Source organism: Mauremys reevesii, linkage group 1 (genome assembly GCF_016161935.1).
Source record: "Mauremys reevesii isolate NIE-2019 linkage group 1, ASM1616193v1, whole genome shotgun sequence".
Classification (NCBI taxonomy): Eukaryota; Metazoa; Chordata; order Testudines; family Geoemydidae; genus Mauremys; species Mauremys reevesii.
This window is the reverse complement of record NC_052623.1, coordinates 120,371,564-120,393,636: the sequence shown is the minus strand read 5'-3', so window position 1 is coordinate 120,393,636 and position 22,073 is coordinate 120,371,564. Positions and strand designations below refer to the sequence as shown.

Sequence of the window (22,073 nt, the reverse complement as noted above, 5' to 3'; positions counted from 1 at the left end):
TTTTTTTTTACAAATAAGTTTGACTTCTTGGGGAAATAAGTGATTAACTGAACCGTGTGTGCCTCTGTTTCCCTCAGCCCCATCCTTGTGATGTGGTGTTCAAGTATTTTTATCATTTTTACTTTTTAACTGCAAATGTTTGTAACATAGACCTCAGATGCCAGAACATTTTATTTCTATTTGGCAAACAATGGTTAGAAGTTCTCAAACATGGCTAGTTTGATTTATTTCCTTGTTTGCGTGTTGGCATCACTGAGATGCCACCCAGACTATAGGGATATGGTTGTCTGGCTTCTATACGTCAATGTTTATACTGATGGTCATTTATCTTTCTGGGGATCTTCATTCACCTGTTGAATATAGTCAATATTACAGTCTCTTCCCTTCCCAACCCCAGCAGACCTCTTTGAAAATGTTTCCCTGCATGTAAGAAGAAAAGGCCAAGATTTTTTTTTAAAAGGGCACCTAAAATTAGGCTCCTAAATCACTATGTAGGTGCCTAAATAAAGCTCTAGACCTGCAATGAGCAGTATGTGGTCAGAGCCTTCACCCACATGGAGCCACATGGATTTCGTTGGAGCTTTGTGTAGTCACAAGGGCCTGCCAGCATGGAACTCATTGTGGGATTGGGGCCTAAGTGGCACGATTTTAAGGAATGCTGAGCACCCAGCTGCTCCCATTGGAATCAGTAGCTTCCCCTTTTTTCTTCTTTCCTCCATAGCTTTGCTTATGCCTCCACATTTCCCTGGGGAGACTTGCTTTGCAGTAAGAAAAGCATGTGATGCAATGGTGAATCAGGAAAAAAATATTGCACGAGGTTTCTTGGTCTGCATGTGACTGAATGAGATGGAAATTCTTTGGTGGTTGTATGTTCAGTAGAGGGTGGATAATTAATTTATCGGTATTTGTCCCAGTGTCTAAAAGATTGTAGCCAACAGTCTCTCAGCAGATGACTTTTCTTTCTTCATGATATGAACTTAAATCCAGCTTGTTTGTTCCTCTGTAGATTAGCCCAGAAATATGAAAATAATAATAACAAATCCCTGAATTATGCTCTTCTGGGTCATATTTGTTCTAGTTTAGGAAGAAAAGGGTTAAAGTTTGTGAGATACAATGGGTGAAGTTAACCTCTGAATCACTATGGATGTAGAGAACTGTTAGGCCTCCTGTTAAAAAGAATAAAAGTTTTAGAGAGCAAAGAATTCTTATTATAATTTTGAGAGAGGAGTTTCTCTTCAACAGGTTCATATCAACTGATCTCGAGCTAAATGGCATGTACAGACTTGCCCACAAGCATATATTTCCTTCTTGCAGAAAAAGGAGTTTCAGTGGTTTGATGGATTGTTGAAAAAATTTACCCTGTGTTTTTGCCTTGTTTATATTGCATAACCTTCAATTTCTTTTGTAAACAAACAATAGACAAAAGTAGTTTTTAGAATTATTTAATTTGTTACCCAGGTGTATACCCCCTGTTTAACTACTGTAGGGCACTCACGGGGAATTATCTGAATGGCATGGAATTTAGCAGGAAAATGGTGTTATCATGGCTGGTTTGAGGCTATCTTTTGGAACAATTAAGTCTTCATAGGTTCCATAGAGTCTCTATGGATAGAAATTTCATGCTCTAGTAAAAATATAACAGTAGGATCTATTATCGACCACCTGACCAGGACAGTAATAGTGATGATAAAATGCTAAGGGAAATTAGAGAGGCTATCAAAATTAAGAGAATAATAATATAGGGGGATTTTTATCCCCATATTGACTTGGGGAATTTCACACTTTCAGGAATGAATGCAGAGATAAATTTCTCAATACTTTAAATGACTGCGCTGTGGAGCAGCTGAGTGGGAACCCCACAAGAGGGGAGAGGCGATTTAGTATTTAAGAGGAGAGCGCAGAGAGGAGTCTAGAGGGTAACTATAGCAGAACGCTTGGATATAGTATATATATAATAATCAACATCCACATGAAGAACATCTCAAACACAACACAACTGACCAACTGTTCAAACTTGAACTATAAAAAAATGAGGGGTATACAAAAAAGGAAAAAACAAAAAAAAAAGAAACAGTGACTAAAAGTGAAATCCCTGCAAGTTAAGTGTGGGCCCTAACACCATAATATAACCCCCCCAACCATGAAAAAAAACAAAAAAAAAAAACAAAAAAGAAAAAAACACAAAAAGCCAACACCAAAGAAAACAAAAAAGAAGAGAGAGAAAGGAAAAAAAAAAAAAGTGGAAGTCAAAAGTGAAGTAGGCACAAAGAAAGGTAACACACAGAAAGCAACAACAGTGTAAAAAGAAGAGAAAAAGAAGTAAAGAGTGAGAGAAAAAAAAAGAAGAAGAAAGAAAAAAAAATAAAAGACAAAATAATTTTAAAATTACATCAAAAGCAGGAAGCCAATAAAACAAATGAAAAAAATTCAAAAGAAAGAAATTCAAAAGGAAAAAGGAGCGCGAAAAAGGGTCATTAGTTGCTTCGGAGAAACTGGCTGAGGTCTTGGCTCATTCCCAATGTGAGGCTGGCTTCCAAATTCCCAAAATTGAGGGACCGTTGAAGATTGAAGTGTCAAGGATTGAGGTGGATGAAAGAGGTGATAAACTTAACATTAACAAGTCATTAACAAACATTAACAAGTCACTGAAAAGAAAAGAGTTCACAATGGAAAGAGAAAAGGAAAAAAACGTGACTATTAACTATAAACCTTTAAAAAAAATCGTCCTTTATTTAAATTACCCAAAATGACCCGGGCAATATGTAATGCCTAATATTTAAAGTAACTCTTACGTAAGGGGTAAGTCTCAGACCCGGGTTCCAAAAGCGTCGAGGCTAATTATAAAATACAAATAAGTTGGAATAAATTAAAAAAAAATAACAAAAATAAAAACTAAAATCTATAAATCTAACATGAATAATCTTTCTAATGTCTCTATAATCAATAATATTCAAGTCTTCTTAGTCTGTGAACAAGTGGACAAACAGACACACATCCGATAGGATACATAGATATTAGAAAGCTTTTGACAGGAAAGTCACCAAGGTCCTCACTCAAGTTAAAAAAGGAGGGGTCAAAGGAAAGGGAAAAGGAAAGATTGAGAACTGGTTAAAGGAAAGGACAGGAGGGTAGGGTAATATGGGTAATGTTAATTTAATGATTAGTCAGGGTAATGTGTGGGTCAAAGAGGGGGGTCAGTGGGTTCAATTTCCTATTCAATTTAAATCAAAAAATTCATAAAAAGGGTGGTGTGGTGGAGTGAAAAAACTACTCAACTAAACTACTAAAAGATGATTAACTAAGACTCAAGAAAGAGAAGAAAAAGAAAAAAGATGAACTAAAAAAAAAAAAAGAAAAATGCAAAATGAAAAAATGAAAAATAAAATGGAAAAAAATAATGAATGTTGTAAAAAAAAAACAAATATACATGACAACACTACAACCTGATTTTGCTACATAGAGTCAGGAAAAGGAAAAGATCTTGAAGATGTTAGTTCAAATAGGAGTCACGCAATGTGCAGCAGTGGCACTCAAAAAAAAAAACAGGATGTTAGGAATCAAAAAAAGGATAAGGAATAAGACTGAGAATATATTGTATATAATATATAATAATCCATGACGCCCACACATCTAATATATGTCTCAGATGTGGTCTCTCCTCAAAAAGAAAAAACTAGCAAAAAAAAAAGAAAGAAAAAAAAAAGGTTTAGAGAAAGGTTTAGGGAGGAGAGGGGGGGAGAAAATGGGGAAGGTTTAGAGGAAAAGAGGAAGTCAAAAGGGGAGATGGAGGGGGGGAAGATATGAATATATAAAATCAATGAGAAAAGTATAGAAAAAAGTAAGAAAAGTATATGATAAATATTAGTAATAATAGAAACTTAATTTAAATTAACTAGGGTCAGGAAAACTAGGTAAAACAGGATGTTCTTAATTAAAGCACAGTTTCAGCAGTGGAACTCTTTACTGAGGAGGTTGTGAGGGAGGGGACTATAACAATGTTTAAAGGGACTGGATAAATTTGGATAAAAGGCTATAAATAAATGGGGAATAAATGGATGGAATGGAGGGGGGGCCAGGAAATGTAAGAATGCTGGGATGGAGATGGATGGAGATGGAGAGAGAGATTGATCAGAGCTTGTTGGACATGGCTGGCAGGGGTTACTCCGCAGGGGGCACCTGGTTGGGCACACTCCACTGAGACAGACCTTTGGTGGGACTGACCTTTGTTCTGGTATATAGGGTAGCCTCAGGTCCTTGACTCAGTCAAACTTTATCAGCGCACTTAGGTGTAACTGGAATTTACAGTCATTGATTAGGCAACATGTCTTTAGAATTTTTGGGGTCATTTGCAAATATTGGTGGAGCAGTTTTGCACTTCTATAGTTAACATTTTTTTCCACATCACAATAGTAAACCTTACATTAAAGGATAACTTCATTCACCCACAATGAAAATGTTCACCAAGTTTCATTTTAGATAATATTTAAATCTCATAGCAAATATTTTGTTCTTCATTTGATAAAATGTACAAAAAGGGGGCTATGTAAATTATAAATATTCAATAACCCTTTAAGAAACACATTGATTTCAGATCTTCTTAAATTCATTATAGATGCATATTCTGTAAAGTAACTTTAATTTGAGATTAAGGTATAGTACCATATGGTGGTTTTTCTCTTGTACTCTTTTAAAAGATAACTAAGATATCAACATTTTAAAGCTTTTGTTCATGTGGTCTTGCTTCTTTTCTTCATGTGTTATATTTTGAGACCTCATATTTCTGTAATGACTGGGGGGGGAGGTGTCCATAGTAGGTTTGAGGCATAAAAGGAAAGTGCCAGGAAGCTCAAAATTAGGGATGAAATTTCTAATTACCCTTAACTCATGCTAGTGTTGCTTTCTAAGAGTCTTGTGAGAGTTAATTCATAGTGAAGGCTTCTGTTGTTGATTTCTGTCACAGCCTTCCAAAACTGCATGTAAATGATTCGTATTGTCTAACTTCTGGCTCCTAAAAGGACATGATGTAAGATATGATCATTTAAATGGTGATTTGAAAATAAGTTTAAAAATGAGAGAGGTATTTTCCCTTCATTAAGGGCACTCTATTTTATCTTAATGCAGTTTTATTTTAAAAGGTGGCTTCATTTTTTTTCTGTGCTTGGTATTCCTAACTAATAGCCAATTGATTATTTTTTTTGTTCTCCCCTTAGTAAACAGACAACATTGTGAATTCTAATGATGTTGTTAAACGTGAATACAATTCCAGTCTTATTGCTTTAAAGACAAACTGTATTCAGTATCAATGAGGTCACTTGGTTTCAGGAACTGGCCCAGACCAGCTTATTTAAGGATGAGCTGCCCTCCTTTTAGCTCCTACTTTCTGGGGGAATTCAGTTGTGTAGTGGTGGTTTTCTCGGGAGGAAGCAGGGATGCCAAAATCGTAGTTCTGACGCAGAAAACTGGTATTCTTGTTCCTAGAGGTAAACGTCTTCTCCGTTCATTTTCAAAAGAAAGCTCACTGAACTTTTTGATCATCCTTCACCCCCCAAATTATTTTAATTAAATATACAAAGGCGAGGCAGGTGGCCAGTGGGGATTACTGATATTTATTTTTATTAAAAAAATGCAACCTGCTAATTGTGGGTAACCACATGGTTCTCTTACTGTTACTCTCCTCCTCCCTCCCCCATTCCATCTGTCTGTTTGTCAAACCTGCTTTTTTGGATCTTGTCTTACGTCAGATTGCAAGCGCTTAGGGCAGGGACTGTCTCTTATCATAGTTTGTACAGTGTCAAGCGCAATGGGGCCCTGATCCTGTGTGAGGCCTGTAGGTGCTACTGTAATGGAAGGAATGAAATACAGTATTAATAGCTTGGTCTAAATCCCCTTATGTCAGTGAAAGATTCTGACTGAGGTCAGGAGAAGTTTGATTAAGACTTTTTCCTTTTCTCTGCCTGTTCTGCTTGTTTTTTGTAGTATATCTATTTTTATTATGTAAACAGCTGTTGCTGGGAGACCTCTCCTCAGCACCCAACTCACTCAGTTGTGCTTGTTTACTTAACTCTGGGGAGGATTGTGCCCTCAGACTTGTATAGGAAGGAGATCCTTTGTTCATGCAGAAGGGGTGCTCACTCTTCTTCACAGCATTGTTCTCCCTTTTTCACAGGGCCCAGAGAAGTCCCTCTACCAGTCTGGGGGCCTGAGTGGGAGGAGGCTGTATTATTCTCTGTGAAGCCTTCTCCACAGGGAGGACTGCTGCCAGGGAACAGAGGGGTGCCATCAGGGCAGAAACAGGGGATACTTCAGGACAGTGGGATGCCCTCTGCAGCTATGGTGAGGAAAGTCCTGTTCCCCAATGGGGTAATGTAGGGGAGTCTCCAGAAGGGGGTCTTCATGTAGATGTCCTTCTCCTGGACCCCTCTTGTGTATCCTGCATTAGAAGAGGTGACCAGCACTTTATACCATCTTGCTTTTGTTGGTTTAGTGTAAATCTTGAACTCAAAGTGTGGTTGACTTTTCTCTCTTGCAGTCTAGTATTTTTTCCCCTACGAGTGAAGTGAAGTGTAAGTGAAGTTTGTAGTTTGAATAGCAATTCCAGCTGCTCAACTATGGCCTGGTCTACACTTAAAAATTAGATTGACCTAGCTATGTCGCTCAGAGCTCTGAAAAATTTTGTGTCCTGAGCACTGTAGTTAGGTTGACCTCACGCCTAGTGTAGATGCGGCTAGGTCACCAGAAGAATTCTTCCTTTGATCTAGCTACTGCGCCATCTCTTGGAGAGATGGAGTAATTAAATCGACAGTAACTCCAGAGATGGAGTAACTAAATCGTTGCTGTAGGAAACATCTATGCTATTACGCTACAGCGGCACAGTTGCAGTGACTGTAGTGTAGACATGGCCTCTATTCTTAAGATCTGCCATCCTAGAAAGTAATTAGGGGTTTTCTTCTTTGCATTTCTGTCTCTAAACTCCTGCTCTAACAAGATAATTTCTCACTTCCACTTTGCTCTGAAAGATGTTGACATCCAAGAGTGTGATATTCACTTGCACAATATGGGTTGACGTGGTCAGAAATCCCAGTAGACCGTTACCTACAGCATTAGTTTTGGTCCCAATTCAATTTCCATTGGAGTCAATGGAAAGAGTTCTATTGACTTCAATGGGAGGTGGACTGGGAGGCAACTCCTAACTCTACTTAAGATTTTTATGTTTTTTAAATAAAATATTGTCACTTAGAGCAAGGTATTCCCCCTAGTTCAAAAAACAGTTACTCCGGTTTTAAAAGGGACACCATCAACTTCAAATGTAATCTGCTTAAAAAAAGAATTAAAAGTAGTTTTAGACACTACACAAGAGCCCTTCTACGAACCATGAGGTTTTACCGTCATTTCTTAATATTTTCTACAAATATTTTTCTCTCCTTTGTTGCTGTGGGAAAGACCTCCCCAAATTGGGAAACTGTGACACAGAACACTACATCCGCAATGCTGCTCAGTGAACAACCTATTATTTTTAAGTTGATGATGCCTCTCTAACAAGGGGCAAACAAAATCAGGCCTGAGAAATCAACTGTCGTGCAGCAAGTAGGAATTTTTCCTTGCGAAGTTGCATTGGCTTCTGCAGAATCTAAGTGTTCATTGTTAACTTGCAATATTAAAAGCAATTAACTCTCTGATTGTGAAGTGGGTATTAACTGATACCTTGATGTCATAAGTCTCTTCCCTCCCTACTCCTCCCTTCCCTCCCACTGAAAGTGACAGGCCTGAGGTGTTTTTGTTTTTGTTTTTAACTGCACTAACAGCTCCTATTGCCTTTGCAGGAATATGAGGGAGCTCAGCACTTCTAAAAATCAGATCACTTTTATCTTGGTGTCTAAATGTGGATTGGAAATTATTGGCTAATATCTTTTAACTCCTTGTACCAATGCACAACATGGAGCTGTTGGATCTAATTGTGTGCTCAGCTCCTTCAGCGCGACAGCAGAGGGGTGACAGAGGGGACATATCTCCTCTCGGATATGGAAAAGAATGCCGTCAGTTTAAAGAATCCTGTTGTAACAGCCATGTGTTTCACTAACATCTCGGGTGTGCCAAAGCTGCCAAATCACAATTGGTGCAATTTGAGATGATTTTGCATTTTGATTTGGACATTAAAAATTCAATTTTTAGAGTATGTTTCACTTTCTCCTTTTCAGTATTTGGGGGAGTACAAACATCTAGAACACCAGTGGTTTAAAAATTTGTTTAAATCCAGACTAAAATCATGAGTTCAAAAGATTTTTGTCTTAACTTTTCTTAATCCTTGAATTATTGGCTCCAACTAACTGACAGTGTTGCTTTAAAAAAAAAAAAATGTTTCCCAGGCACCTTAGCCAATTAAGAGGTGTTAGTAGAGGACCTTACTCTGACCTGAAGATCTGCAAAATACATAAGCTTTTAAAAAGCTGTTCAGGGCCAGAAAAAAAAGGTATCCCAAAGCGTATTTTTTTCTGCAGTCTTGGAACATAAAAATTGACTGAAAGTTTAACAAATTTATACGCTGCCCCCCAAGAAATTTGGGGCTCTGGTATACCATGTTTGCTGGATTCCCACCCCCTCCCATTTCACCCAAGTTACAAATGTTTTGGGGGCTCCCTTAAACTCAGGGCCTCCATACAATTGTCCTCCTCTTCCCCCTCTCTTGTCAGCTGTGCATCAGCCCATCAAGGCATCAGTAGGGAATATTTGTGGCTGAATGCTCTGAAAATAGGGGTCTATATGCATAATGGAAGTGCTGACAGACCCGTAACCGTAGCATCACTGATCTATACTGCTGTAATATTGTAAACTACCCCTCTAGAGAGTTGATGCAGTGGTGTCTGAATTAAAAAAAAAAATGGTGGGGTGTATCTACAGAGTGGAAGCCTTAATTGCATTTTTTTAGTGCTTCTCCAGAAAATGGATAGCTGTGTATCATTAGTTTCTTCGCAGTGGGCTGATGTATTGAAAATGGGTTGTAGAGTGAGCACTGCACACAGAAATGCTCACTCATTGTTTTGCAACTTTTCTTTTTCTTAACTGGGTTCACATTACATTTTTGAAAGTGCACTTAGAAAGACACTAAACCATGCACTTAATTCCTTTTTCCTGCCTTCATTATGTCCTTTATCAAGAAGTAGAAGATGTTCTAGGAATGAACACACATCTTCATAATTTAGAAGTGAGGAAGTCTCTACTTGCAAATAGAATACCTGTCAGTGAAATGGAAGGTCCCCTGATCCAAGTGTCCTATAAAGGTGACCTATTTTGTATGCATTTGCCAAGGAGTGAATTTGCTTTTCTTTAGCCAGTATCATCTCTTCACTACTTAGTTGTCATACCTATATTAAGACTTAGTATTTAAATATAGATGGTTTTATTTTTGTAGAACTTCTCAGGAATCTGGCTGAGATGAGCTCTTGGTTTAAAAACAGGCATGTTGTCTACCTCCACTCTTATGTCCACAGCGATAAGCTATTTGAATCTTTTTCTCCTTGAGAAATTGTGCTTGTACAGAGACCATACTTATTTATTTACATTTTTAGATCAGAGCTATAGGAATACCTAAATGCAACATGACCAAAATAGATGGGTGGAGAATAAATACCTGACATCAAATCTGTTTATCTCATCAAAGATAAGTTTCTCTGCTTGCCTGGTACCCTTTCCCCCAAAAAACAAACAAACAAACAAAAAACACACAACAAAAACCCTGGCTTTTGATTGTCAGCTCTGTTAGTGCATACTTTCCTTTAGCCTGAAGTCAAACTGCGCAGCTTCCCGCAGCTCCCATTGGCCGGGAACGTTGAACTGCGGCCACTGGGAGCTGTGTGTGGCCATGTCAATGTAAACAAACTGTCCGGTGACCCGCCAGTGGATTACCCTGATGGGCTGCAGGTTGCCCACCACTGGTCTAAAGCCAGTGCTGAATCTAAGTGCCCAGATGCAACTGTATTTCGCTCTTCTTCCCCACAGTAATTGACTAAACCATTTTTTAGATAGAGTGGTTTAAAAAAGATCTTGGATAATTTCTCTTGCCCCTTACTTACCATGGATTAATAGCTTATTGAGACTTCTAAAATTTGGTATACCTGTGCAGTTCAGGTCAGTATCACTTAAGGATAATTCCAAGGGAATTTTATTGTGTGAGATATTGGTGGCTTTAAAAAAATAAAAAGAACAAAACTGTTTAAGAATGCATTAAATTAATCATGCATGTTAAACCAAAATTGCAAATATTTCTGGATTTTTTTTTTATTTTTTTTTAGTTGCTGCTATGTGCTCAACTTACCAATTGTACCTAGATATTATGGAGAATTCAGTTACTGATCCTGTATCACAAGATGTAGACACAAAGGAGTGTGTCAGGAGCTGTAGGGAAGCCTCTACTGTAAAAATCCTTGCTTTATTTAAGCAATAGTATTTAAAAAAAATTGTGTGTGTCAGATTTTATATATCATACGCACAGAAATTCAGAGAAATGTTTGTGCATTTGCACGAATGCAGTGTGTAGGTTCTTTAAATTTCGCCAAGCAGAGCTGGCATGTTCTTGTTTAAATTGCCACCTTCCCATGTGTTTCTGGTGTAGTCTTGTGGGGGAGGAAAGAATGGTGATCTATTAATAGCTACTGTACAACTTCCCCCCTTCATCTATTACAGATCCCTTGAATGCTTTGAATAACAAATTAATGAAAACCTTATATAATACAAGTGCTGGAAAAGGCGCATATCCTTTCTCCCACCCCCCAAAAAGAGTAAAAATCTTCTTAATCTTTAGAGACTGCCGAGACTGAAATGTACAACTTCCTAAGCATTCTGTGTGCATTCTACGGGTTAAACTCTAGCGTGATGACAAGTGAATATGGAGGAAAATATTTCCAATCATTTAAAATAAACTGGGGTTGCTAAATTGCTCAAATGTTAAAAAGCGGGGTGGGAAAGAATGTCTTGATCTTTTTGAGTATATTATATGGTAGGGAATAAAACCTTTAATATTGACCTAATTGGATTTGTATTTAGGTTCAAAGAGCTCTTGTGAATGAGATAATTGTTTTATGTCACTGGCTTGATGGTTTTCTAATCTAGTGGCTTAAGGCAGAAAGTCAGTAAATCAGTGTCTGTGAACAAAGCTACCTTTGCTTAGATTTCCTGTGAGGTAATGGAAGAGTGCCCTGTTTTCATAATAGAAACAATAGTATGTTAGTTACTGACAAAACTTCTTTTTGGTTAAAGTTATCAAGTTGTGGAGGTGCCTTCTATCTAATGGAATGTAGTGGCAGCTCTTGTGCAAGCTGGAGTAGCGCACTGACTCTTCCTAGACCCACAGGAATTTCAGTTACAGATCAAGGTGCCTGTTCCTCCCTGCTCCAAGGAAGGTATTCTGGTTGTTGTCTTAGGGCTTGGCTACACTTGCGAGTTAGAGCACATTAAAGGAGCCCCGGGCGCACTAGCTCACTACCTGTCTACACTGGCAAGGCATGTAGAGCGCTCAGACTCCATGGCTAGAGCGCTGCCGGTACTCCACCTCGGCGATTAGAATAAAGTTTGATGCGCTCCTGCTGGAGCGCCCCAGCGTTAGTGTGAATGAGGTGTTGCATTACTGCGCTCTGATCAGCCTCCGGAAATATCCCATAATCCCCTTAAGTCAAGTGGCCACTCTTGTCATCATTTTGGATATGCCCTTTGAAAGCTCCGTTTGACAACCGGAATGCTTATCTGCTCCGAGACAAAGCAACCATTACCGCGGAATGCTGTGTGTGTGAGAAAGAGGTGCGGGGAGGGGGAGGTCTGCTGCTGCCTGAACTTACAAGACAGCATGCTGACATGCTCTCAGCCCCCCAAAAACCTTTCCCCCCACATACACACAATACATTCCCTGTCACACTCCACCCCTCCACCCCCATTTGAAAAGCACGTTGCAGCCACTTGCATGCTGGGATAGCTACCACAATGCATTGCTCTCTGTGGCCGTTGCAAGAACTGCTAATGTAGCCACACCAGTGTGCTGTCAGCTGTCAGTGTGGACAGACTACAGCGCTTTCCCTACTGTGCTCTACGAAGGCTGGTTTAACGCAAAGCGCTCTACATCTGGAAGTGTAGCCATGCCCTTAGAGTGCCTCCTCTGCTGTTATGTTCCTCAAAATACTTATTTTATTGCTATAAGGGGAAACTTACGCAAGGAGTAGCATTTTATGGTTCCCATCTGTGGCTTTTTAAATTTTTTTTGAATTGCAGAAGGGAGGAGGGAAGGAAGCAGAAGGTTGCAAGTGCTCTAAGCAGTGTTTGTTACTTTGTTTTGGTAGGGTAAGGTGTATTCATTTGGACACATTGTATAGAATTGTGTTAGAAGCACCTGTGTGGGAAGCTTCTTGACTTGTTGGAGAATGCAGTCATACACTAGCACAATTAAGTGGGTTATAGTAGGTAAGAGAAGACAAATTAAATAAAAGAGGTTGTAACTGCACAGATACTTAAAGTGCAGTTCTAGTCAGAAAACTGACTTTAAAAATGGCACCACCTCTCTCAGAATGGACCTGGAGGGGACAGATCTACTGAGTCTTGTCTATTAGCCTTAGTGACTAAAATGATATTTTACTACTTTTTTTTTCCTTCTTCTCCTGTTAAGTCTGCAGAGTCAACACAGCTGAGAGAGTATGAGCTGGATTCTGTTCCTCTTTGTTTGTCATTATCAAAAGTGTTCACTAAATTAAAATGTATTACATCTGTGCAAACCTTTTGAAGCCATTGGGTTGTAGAGATGTTAATGATGAAGGTATGATTTGGCTCACAGAGCCTTTATAACTTGTGATTATGCACAAGAAGTGATTTAAAAAAAAAACCCTCAGAAAAAACAACAATAAAACTCAGGCTGAGCTGGCAGGGCTGGCAATTAGGGGAAAAAAGTATCTTTTTACCTATAAACTGAGCACATTTGATCTGGAATCAAAGATGCAAGAATCATGGAGCCCTCTAGAAAGCCATTTTCCTCATGGAACCACACTAAAACTTGCCATATGATCAAGGTTAGCTGAAGAAATGGCTTTAAATTTCCTTGGAAGAACTTTGTATTCAGGTTCCATTAACTGCATTCCAGTTGCCAAATGTATTATGTTAACAGCTAATAGTGGAAATTACTAGACTGGTTTTGGTAAATATTTTACCTAGTCAAAGCTTTTTATAGCTTGTCAGCCAAAGAAGATGTTTGTTTGTTTTTTTCCCTTCTTTTACAGACTAAGCTCTGTGTAGCTAGCAGCAGTACAAACTTCTTCCCGTAGAGCCTTGTTTATTATCTGACCGTGAGACCTCATTCTTTCTGTGTAAGTGAGAGATGATTCTGTGTGAGTGCTGTCCAGTCATGGGTTTCTTTAGAAGCATGCTTTATACATGCACTTCAGTGTGTTGAATTACTTAAGTTTCTTTTATGAATGACTCTGGGCTGCTATGAAGGATGTTGAAGACAGCACACTAAATTTACTAGCGACTTGCATCTGAATCAGAACAGAGCGCCCTATCATTTGAACCAGTGGTTCTCAACCTGGGGTCTGTGGCCCATGTGTAAGGGGTTTGCGAAAGACTTAGACTGAAAACTGACTGAACAGAATTCAACTTTCTTCAGAGACAATAGATTTCCAGAGGGGTCTGCACCTCCATTTGAAATATTTTAGGGGTCTACAGATGAAAATAAGTTGAGAACCACTGAGTTAAACCACCTCACTTCAGTAGGAATTTTGCATTATGTCAACAAGAGTCCTGTGGGGAGAGTATGAAATGAACTATTCTTCAGCAAGTATCTGGTTTCATGATCTGAATGTTTTTGAATGAAGTTGCCTCTCTTGCTTTGTTGAGTGGTGGGAATTATATCTTTAACAGATTTATGCAGACTGTGTGACATATATAATTTATACATGTAAATATAATTTGACACAAAAATAAATCCAACAGCGTAATAGTGCAATAGAACGAATCCTTTGTATTACAGCTGGGCTGGGAACAGAGATGCAGCCAGGGGCCAAGGCTGTGGCGGGACCAGGAGCTGGGGCCACAGCTGTGGGCAGGGCTGGAGCAGAGCCGGAGTGGAATAGGGCTGAGTGATGCTCCCTCCTCACTTTCCTGTGGGGGGGCCCCCTGAACATTACTCCAGGCATGCCCCACAGTTTGGGGACCTCTACCATATGGAGTGACTGCTGTGTAGGGGCAGTATGCAGAGGGAGCTCGTAAAGAATCTGTCTCCCAAAGCCTGTCTTAGACTTGGACTTTAAATTTGAGGTTAGCATAGGGTAACTAACCCTGTTTTTAGAAACCTCATCCAGACAGGGCCTTAGGCATTATGCCTTAATGTGCTAACCTCACATTTTAAACCCTGGACTAGACAAACCCCCTGAGGCTGTGACACTCATCAGAGGTGGGGAGAGTTCGCCTTTGCTAGAACCCAACAAAACTACCAACAAACAGTAGTAAAATGTGGAAATCTCTTCTCTCACTAACTCCTGTGTGACTAAGAGTTTTTCATGTGATGTTATTTACTCTTTTTATTTTTTTTCATAGTTAACTTCCTTCCTTCTCTTCAACACCCCACCCCCGTAACTTAGTGTTCAAAATAATATATAAATTTAATAAAACAAAACAAACTCCCTTCAATCTTGAAATAAAGTGTTGGGGCTAATGCCTGCTTGTTTTTGAAGCTGGGGGACTGACTTATTCAGTGACTTCATTCTTTCATAGGACAAACTAATCCTCTGACTTGTGGTGAGAAAGATAGGAACATAGTCGCAACATAGTATTTTGTGAAAAGTTAGATGTGGGTGCATGACAGAGACCCTGCTCTTTGGTCCAAGTTTCTCCTTGGTGTAAGTAGGTGCAACTCCCATTGACTTCAGGACTTAATATGGTACACCTCTACCCCGATATACCGTGATCCGGTATAACACGAATTTGGATATAACGTGGTAAAGCAGCGCTCTGGAGGGCGGGGCTGCGCGCTTCGGCGGATCAGCGCGTCAGCATGTCTGGCTCCGACACGCTGTTCTGAGTGGCGTGTTAAGGGTGGGAGGGAGGTGGGAGGCGGGTGGGCAGGCGAATGGAGAGGTCAGTGGCAGGCAGGAGGTGGATGAGGAGGCAGGCGGCAGGAAGACGGCGAGTAGGAGAGCGGTGGTCAGGTGGACATGAGGAGGTGCTCCAGACAGACAGTGAGGAGACTTGCAGACAAGTGAGCGGCAGACAGGTGGGCGGGTAGGTGGGGTGAGGAGGCAAGCGGTGGGCGGGCGGGAGTGCTGGGTGGACGGTGATGAGGCTAGCGGGGAGGCTGATTTGTCCCGGGACCTGCACCCCTCTAGGGACAGCTCTGACACGCTGCTCTGAGCGGCGTGTTAAGGGTGCCGGGCTGGGGCCGAGGGTCTTGGGGGCAGTTAGGGAACAAGGAGCCTTCCCTACCCGATATAATGTGGTTTCATCTATAACACGGTAAGATTTTTTTCTCTCCCAAGGACCGTGTTATATCGGGGTAGAGGTGTACTCTGATTTTTAAGTCTGGGAGCAGCCTAGCTGTGTGAAGGGATAGCTTGCTCAGTTCTGCACTATCCGCAACCACTGTATAAATACAGCTTTCCTTTGAATTAACAAGTAGACTGACCACTTTATCCAAGGCTACTTGACGCCAGTGTTGGCACATTCAGAGCGGGTGGGAGAGAAAGTCTTAAACAACTTGTGGATAAATGCTTGGGAAAGGTTCAAAAAGCCAAGAAGATAAAAGCTTTTTCCCAAGTCTGTAAACAGGGCCTTGCTGTTATCTTCAAATTGCTCCTTCAAGTCTTCAGATCTGCTTCTGCAAATCAGATGGCTGTTTCATGCTCATGCTACTTCTCTGCATGGTCTTGAAAATGCATGCCTGGAGGGAAGTTTCGTTACAAATATTAGGAATACATTTTAGAAAAACATCCATTTTCTAATCTTTACAATTTTCAAAACATTCTTAATCATTACTACTCTAGCAGTGAGTTTCAGAAAAAGCATTGGGACATTTCACTATTGATTCTGGTGCAGATGTTTGTTTAGAATCTCTTTTTAAGCAGTTAAAAGCTGTAACGAAAAAAGAGTCCTAATCAGTTCTGTCACATGAAGGCAGATAGCTAAATATTGACAAATTTTATAAGTGCTTGTATACAAATGCAAGATGTCCAAATACTAGGATGGATGAGCTTGAGTGCCTGGTATTAAATGAAGATGTTGATGTAACAGGCATCATAGACACTTGCTGGAACAATGATAATCTATGGGACACAGTAATACCAGGGTATAAAATATATAGGAATGACAGAGTAGGTCATGCTGGTTGTGGAGTGGCACTATATGTGAGAGAAAGCATAGAGTCAAATATATGGTAAAAATCTGAAATGAATCAAACAGTACCATAGAATCTCTCTGGACAGAAATATATGTTTGACTAGGAAGAGTATAGCAGTGGGAATCTACTACCAATCACCTGACCAAGATGTTGATCGTGAAATCACTGGGAGATTAGAGAGGCTGCAAAAACAGAAAACCCAATAATAATGGGGGATTTCAACTATCCCCATATTGACTGGTACATGTCACCTTAGGATGGGATACAGAGATAACATTTCTAGATACCAGTAATGACTGCTTCTTGGAGCAGCTAGTCCTGGAACCCACAAGGGGAGAGACAATTCTTGATTTAGTTCTAAGTGGGGCACAGGATCTGGTCCAAGAGGTGAATATAGCTGAACTCTCAGTAATAGCAATCATAATGTACAGACGCTCCCCGACTTATGAAAGCGTTCTGTTCCGGAACGCCTTGTGTAACTCAAATTTTGCTTAAGTTGTAAATGTATACCTGACCATTACGGAAAAACAAACCAAAAAAACCCGCCAACTCCTATTTCTAGCTTATGGAACTTTTTCCGTAAGTGCGGATTTGCGTAAGTCGGGTTTGCGTAACCGGGGGGAGGGAGGAGAGTCTGTAATTAAATTTAACATCCATGGGGGTGGGAGGAGAGATGAAGGGGGGTGGAATACCACAGAAACCCGCTACGGTAGCATTTAACTTCAAAAAGGGGAGCTACACAAAAATGAGGAGGCTAGTTGAATGGAAACGAGAAGGAACAAGAGTGAAATTCTTGCAAGCTGCATGGAGACTTTTTAAAAATACCACAATAAAAGCTCAAACTAGATGTATACTCCCCCTACCTCCCAAATGCCAGCATGACTAAAAAACAGAGTAAGAGAAGTGGTTAGAGACAAAAAGGTATTTAAAAATTGAAAGTCAAATCCTACCGAGGAAAATAGAAAGGAACATAATGTCTGGCAAGTCAAGTGTAAAAAGTATAATTAGGCAGGCCAAAAAAGAATTTGAAGAGCAACTAGCAAAAGATACAAAAACTACCAGCAATTTTTTTAAGTACATCAGAAGCAAGAAGCATGCAAAATAGTCAGTGAGGCCACTGAACAATCAAGCTGCTAAAGGAGCACTCAGGGAAGACAAGGCCATTTGGAGAAGCGAAATTAATTATTTGCATTCTTCTTCACTGCAGAGGATGTGAGGGAGATTCCCACACCTGAGCAACACTTTTTAGGTGCTACATCTGAGAACTGTCCCAGATTGTGTCAGTAGAGGAGGTTTTGGAATAAGTTGATAAACAATAATAGGTTAACAGGACCAGAGGAACTCAAGGAACTCAAATATGAAGTTGCAGAACTACTAACTGTGGTATGTAACCTATTGCTTCGGAGCCTCTGTACCAAATGAGTGGTAGCTAATGTAACTCCAATTTTTAAAAAAGGCTTCAGAGGTGATCCTGTCAATTACAGGACAGTAAGTCTAACTTCAGTATCAGGCAAATTGGTTGAAACTATAGTAAAGAATAGAATTATCAGACATATAGATGAACATGATATGTTGGGGAAGAGTCAACGTGGTTTTTGTAAAGGGAAATCACGCCTCACTAATCTATTAGAATTCAACAAATGTGTGGACAAGGGTGATCCAGTGGATATAGTGAACTTGGACTTTCGGAAAGCCTTTGACAAGGTGCCTTACCAAAGGCTCTTAAGGAAAGTAAGGGTCAAGGGGGATAAGAGTAAAGTCCTTTCATGGATCAGCAACTACTTATAAGATAGGAAACAAAGGGTATGAATAAATGGTCAGTTTTCACAGTGTAGTAAGGTAGATAGCAGGATCCCCCAATGATCGGTACTGTGAACAGTGCTGTTCAGCGTATTCATAAATGATCTGGAAAAAGGGTAAACAGTGAATGGTAAAGTTTGCAGAGAATACAAAATTACTTAATACAGTTAAGTCCAAAGCAGACTGTTAAGAGTTGCAAAGGGGTCTCACAAATCTTTGTGACTGGTAAAGAAAATTGCAGATGAAATTCACTATTGTTAAATTCAAAGTAATACACATTGGAAAACACAATTCCAGCTATACATACAAAACCTTGGTGTCTAAATTAGTTACCACTACTCAAGCAAGAGATCTTGGAGTCATCATGGATAGTTCCTGAAAACATCTGTTCCATGTACAGTGGCAATCAAAAAAGCTACTGGTGCTAGAAACCATAAGGAAAGGGATAGAAAATCTGACAGAAAATGTCATCATGCCACTATATAAATCCATGGCATGCCAACATCTTGAATGCTTCTTGCAGTTCTGGTCACCCCATCTCAGAAAAAATAGATTAGAACTGGGAAAAAACTATAGAAAAGTGTAGCAATGATTAGGGGTGTGGAACAGCTTCCAGATGAGGAGAGATTTAAAAAACTGGGACTGTTCAGCTTGGAAAAGAGATGAGTAAGAGGGGATATGATAATGTCTATAAAATCATGAATTGTGTGGAGAAAGGGAACAGCGAAGTGTTATTTACCTCTTCACATAACACAAGAACCAGGGGTCATCCAATTTAATAGGCAGCAGATTTAAAACAAACAAAAGGAAGTACTTCTTCACACAATGCACAGTCAACTTGTGGAATTTGCTGCCAAGGGTGAAGGCAGAAAGTATAAGTAGGTTGAAAAAAGAATTAGCTAAGTTCATGGAGCAGAGTCCATCCATGGCTATCAGTGAAGATGGGCAGGAGTGCAAGCCTGTGCTCTTGCTGTCCCTATACCTCTGAATGACAGGGGTTGGATCATGCGATAATTGCCAACAGAATTATTCCTTTTGTTGGCACATGCTGTGCTCACAGTAGGGGGCTCCTCCAGCATAAGATCTGTAGTGTAGACATGGCATAATAGAACCAAAAGAATGATCCGTCCTCACATTCTCCCTCCATAGTGTTTTTCCGCAATCCATAACTTTTAAAGAAGTTGTATTGTAAGAGTGGTTATTTAGCATACATAAAGTCACTACTCATTTGTGTGTGCATAAAGGAGAGGAGGGTGTGGGGAGAAATCTTCTACTGACCCATCCATAGCTTACTGTAATGGGCATTTATAACATGGTGCACTGGGATCTGGAAATGAAGTCACTAATATCACCTGGCTTAGAACAGCCATGTGGAGGGAATGGTTGCCAGTTACACCATCAGAGAAAAAGCAAATGCCACAGCTATTTTACAGGCAAAAACTTTTTTTAAAAAAAAGTCAAAGCTGTAAATATTGTAAAAACAATCCTCTCTAGCATATATTTGACTGTACCCCACCCTGCCATGCCCAAATTCAAAACAAATGTCATCTAACGTATAATTTCTCCAGTCCTGATAGCAAACATTACTCTCTCCCACAATATAGTTAAGAACACTAGACTGGCCATACTAGGACAGACAAATGGTCCATTAGGCCCAGTATCCTGTCTGTTGGCAGTGGCTAATGCCAGATGCTTCAGAACACCACCTCCTCAAACAATGTGAACTTTGCTGGCAGGAGCACTTTTCTGTTGCATAGTTGCCATCTACACTGAGGGTTCTGTCAACAGAGCTGTGCTGTTAGTTGCGGGGGAAGGGAGGGAGCACCCTCTTGACCTACATAGACATGCCCGTGTAAGTGTAGCCCAAACCTGGCCTTTTCCAAGGTTCTGGCTTTACTACAGTTTTAGGCCCCAGTCCTGCAAGCAAGCTGATCTGTGTGGGTGGGACCCATGTGACTGTAGATAAGCTTGCAAGATCAGGGACTTAGGGAGTAGGTGTAGTAGTTCATCAAATTCATTATAATGAAAACAGTAACATTTGGTAAAGGAAACCTAAAATGTTATGGGACTGTCCTTTGAATCTGACACTTAGTCATCGTTTTCTTTGTTGATTAGAAGTCCTCCACACAAACGCAAGGGTCTTGCACTGCTTGGGAAGAATTTTTAAAATGCATCTTGAGGTTACATGCCCTTACGTTTTGACTCATACCTTATTATCTTATATCTGATGTTTCTTCACTCAGCAGGAAGCGGGTGGGTGTTTAAGGTACAGGAAATCGTATGCAGCCACATTTACCAGCTTGCATTCTTTACCTACCCAGGCGAAGCACAGTTAGTCATCTACCCAAATTTTCTCTTAATGGCCCCAGGCAAGTACTTTGGCTCACGTAATGGTGCACTGGAACACAAGTACTGGGGATAGAGTCAGGGTGGATTTGATTTAAATCACTAGTCAGGAAGACTCGATTTAATCATGGATTTTTACATAAAAGTGCATTCTTATTGGTTGTTATAACCTTAATACATATTAAGGAGGGATAGATCAGTGGTTTGAGCATTGGCCTACTCAACCCAGGGTTGTGAGTTCAATCTTTGGGGGGGACCATTCAGGGAACTGGGGTAAAAAACTGTCTGGGGATTGGTCCTGCTTTGAGGTTGGACTAGATGACCTCCTGAGGTCCCTTCTAACCCTGATATTCTATTATTTTTCACAACTCAGAGATAGATGTAGGTTTCATTTTTAGAAGATACACACTATGCATTATTAAACTGATTTATTTTGAAAACTTTTCAGATTAGTTTTACAGCTATATCAGAAAATGAATGATTGTTTGGTTATTTCATTTATCAAAGGTAATTGAAGCAGATATTTATGAAGTCATTTGGGAGGTGAACTATCTCCAATTCAACAGGTTAATCATTAATTTTTGGAGGATTTTCTTGCCATCCTGTATTAGGAGGAGAACATCACCAGACAGACATTTAAATTGTTTTATTTAACTAAAACAAACAACGTTATGTATTCTGGATTTTTTTTCTTCAACAGCAAACATATAATATTTTAACAAAACAAAGTGTATGAATTTTTGAATTTAGTTAAACATTCAAGTTTTTTAAAATCAGGCTTGTTTTTGTAAAAATTGTTTTAAACTAAAATAGTTTATTTATTTATTTTTTTAAAAAGAAAAACAAAAATTAAATCTACTACTTCAGCCAGGTCAACACGAGAAACTTACAATATTGGCTTCTGCAGCTAACTTAGTCGTCTTCACCTTCATTTTCCTGTTTGTTCATAATCTGGAAAAGAAGAACAAGCTTTCCTGCTTTTTCAGGGCCCAAACAATTTCTCAATTTGGAATGAATTAGTCCGAAGGAAGAAAATATTCTTTCTACACCTGCAGAAGAAGCTTCTGCTGTTAAGTGAGATTATCACTTCAAGAGTCTATGAATCCAAGTGCTTAAGTGACTTCTACCAGTTCACTGGTTTGACTTTCATTAAAACATCATCAGCAAACCTATTTCTTGAATGGTTCCCCCTTAGCTGTGAAGTTTATCATCATTGGCATTATGAAGGGATGATTGCTGGATGCATTTTATCAAAAAGATAAAAAAATCCGATTTTTTTTTAATCATTGATTTTTATCCAGCTTGGATAGAATAGAGCAGCAGGGCAACCAGTGATGGTACCTTTATGTACATTTAATCTCCAACCATACATGTAGTCAAGTATCAGAGGGGTAACCGTGTTAGTCTGGATCTGTAAAAGCAGCAGAAAGTCCTGTGGCACCTTATAGACTAACAGATGTATTGGAGCATGAGCTTTTGTGGGTGAATACCCACTTCGTCGGATGCATGTGACAAAGTGGCTATTCACCCACGAAAGCTCATGCTCCAATATGTCTGTTAGTCTATAAGG

At 39.7% G+C, this 22,073-nt stretch overlaps 1 protein-coding gene across 11 annotated transcripts in view; it reads left to right on the top strand.

Annotated features, from left to right (window-relative positions):
- MAP4K4 (mitogen-activated protein kinase kinase kinase kinase 4) overlaps positions 1-22,073 on the top strand; it is a 237,996-nt gene that overhangs the window by 3,349 nt on the left and 212,574 nt on the right. The window lies entirely within an intron of this gene.